Source organism: Elephantulus edwardii, unplaced genomic scaffold (assembly GCF_000299155.1).
Source record: "Elephantulus edwardii isolate Elephantulus edwardi_28Jun2011 unplaced genomic scaffold, EleEdw1.0 scaffold00034, whole genome shotgun sequence".
NCBI classification, from domain to species: domain Eukaryota; kingdom Metazoa; phylum Chordata; class Mammalia; order Macroscelidea; family Macroscelididae; genus Elephantulus; species Elephantulus edwardii.
In genome coordinates this window covers 21,116,726-21,119,279 of record NW_006399784.1, presented here as the reverse complement: position 1 = coordinate 21,119,279, position 2,554 = coordinate 21,116,726, and the positions used below count along the sequence as shown (strand labels likewise).

General features: G+C 41.0%; 1 pseudogene; it reads right to left on the bottom strand.

Moving 5' to 3' along the window:
- Positions 1-779: 779 nt before the first annotated feature.
- LOC102870093 lies at positions 780-1,215 on the bottom strand (annotated as a pseudogene).
- Between the last annotated feature and the right edge of the window lie 1,339 nt (positions 1,216-2,554).

The window sequence follows — 2,554 nt, the reverse complement described above, 5'->3', positions numbered from 1 at the left end:
AAAATTAATTTCATGGATTGAATCAATGGAAATTATAGATTGAAGCTTTACTTGATTCAACTTTTCCACAGCTTTGGAAGATCTTCACAATTTACCCACTACTTAATTTTGAACAGGTTATTTATTTTCCTTTCAGTTTTACCGTTTGTTAAAATTCAGGGATTGGGCCCCCCCCCCCAGCTGTAATTGTTTTTATATATAAATAGAAAAAAAATGAGCACTGACTTGTTTTCTACACATTCACAGAGGTTTAACACCCAGAATTCACAGGGATAGGCTGCTGCTGTCCTCCAGGCTCCGTCTGTGGTGGAGCTGAGCTGGCCCTCCTCCCCACAACACCCAGGGGTGCACATGACTGCCTCACACAGCCCCGATGCGGTTTGTCTGGGTCATATTGTGCGCATGTACCGCCACATGTCTCCATTCTTTAACAGAAGTACCCAAGTCATTAACACTTGGGTTCATCCCCACTGGCAGCACTTCCTCTCCCACAGTGGGAGAATGAAGGGGGTCTTGTAGAACAACTAAGAGCAACTTAGTTGGGGTGGAGGATGGCAAACAACCATTTGCATTGCTGCACTCACATGTGAGAACGAAGACAAAACAAGTCAGGACAGGGTAAAGGGTACAGTTGGATATTGGGAGTTTCTAAGAGACAAGGAAGAAACTGTCCTCATCAGGTTTAGATAGATTAATGTGCCAAAGTTAAAAAATAAATAAATAAATAAATAAATCAGCAGTTCAAACACTACTGAATTTCAGACTTCATCCAAGACAGCTCAGATACAGCAGTAACAATCTAGATCTTTCCAGGAAATGACCCCTGGCATTCCTCCTGTCAGCCCTGTGTGGATCCCGAGAAGTATCTGCCTCTATTGCAATTGCTGCTGCTGCTCCACCATTAACGTCTCTGTCTCAAAGACAACAGGAAGAACCAGGATCATCAAGGAAGTGGTCCCAATCTATAAGGCTGCCCTGGAAAATCTGTACATCTTTTGAGCCACAAAGAGGCTGAGATCAAGTGGCTTCGGCCGGGGACCACAGGAACCTCTCCGTCAGCCCCCAGCCCCCATAGTCTCTTCGACAGGGTCTCCTCTAGCTCCCCGCAGTCCTTGGCCAAGCTCCTCTTCCGTCTTCTTGGCGTCGCCTTTCAGGAGCAGTTTGTCCCGTGATGCTGGTGCTCCAGAAGCGAGTGGCGGCAGTAGCAGCAGCCATGTCTGCAGGGGACCAGGGATTGAGTTTTGATAGTTATTAGTTTATCTACTTTAATATTCTGAGTTATTAATGTTATTAATGACTTTAATGGAAATTATGGGCCTCTGTTTATGATTTTATTCCACTTCGCAAGTTTTCCCATATGAATGTTTCTTGCCCTAGTTTAGCCCTTTTGGAGAATGAAATTATTTGGTTATTAGCTCATTTTTAGCTCTGTATATTTGAAAATCTGTTGAATTGAGACTTCTGTTCTCATTGATTGGTTTATTATTTAATGTTCAGAAAAGTACCCATTAGCTAATACAGTACTGTGGATAAGTCTGCCCGTTGCAGTTGTTGCACTGCTATGGAAAGGAATTTATGATGTGTCATCAGCTAGCCTTATCCTCGAAAATCTTATCTTCATTTGGCAGTTTTTCTTTGCTTTTTGGTGCTTCCTGCTTAATAACAGACTTCTGAGTCGAGGTCTAAATTTAGTGAATTGCTGCCATCTGGAAATGAGCTTTAAATTTTGTTCCTCTGTTGAAATTAGGGATGTGACAAAACTATTACACAAAAGAATTGTGAGCCTGAACCCGATTTTATTACATGAAAGTAGAATGGTTGGTTAGAATGAAAGCTCTTGCCTGGGGAGAGATTTGAGTGTGACCGAGTTGTTAACTGCCAACTCCTTCCCACACCCCCTCGTTTTTAGCAGGAGGCATATTTTGTTTTTAAATGAGATGACAACCAAGAGAATTACCAAGGCCTCGTGAATTTTCAGGGAGTCCTTTGAATTTAGTTGAGTCTCATTTAACCTCACTATTGATGTCACCCTGTGCATAACTGTTAAATGACTTGGCTTCCTTTGAAGTGTTGCTGCTGACAGAATCATGAAGATAAAATGTAAGAGTGGTTCTCAGGAAACCCCTCTTCGATACACATCGATGCCTTATTATCCAACTGAAAGTGTTGTATGTGTGTGTTTGTTAGTGTGAAGAAATATATGATAAAGGGCACTAGAAGAAATATTTTCATGAATTAGGGATGGTCTTACATAATTCACAAGTGCAGAATAAGGAAAGGCTTGAAATCACCTGAAAAGCATCTGGAAGCAATGTGTAATTCTTAAGAGGCATCTGAAAAGCCAGAACCTTTCCAGTTCATGATGATAAAATGGTTTGCCTGGGCTTGTGGAAAAAAGAGAATCATTACTTGTAAAACCTTCTGTGATTAAATGCCGAGATTATGTGGTTTTACTGCACCTAAGGTTCCAGATGCTTAATAAGTGATTAATTGGTTAAAGTTAGCGTATTAAGTTTGAGGTTTTTAAGGAAATTTTAATACAAAGAATTCATTA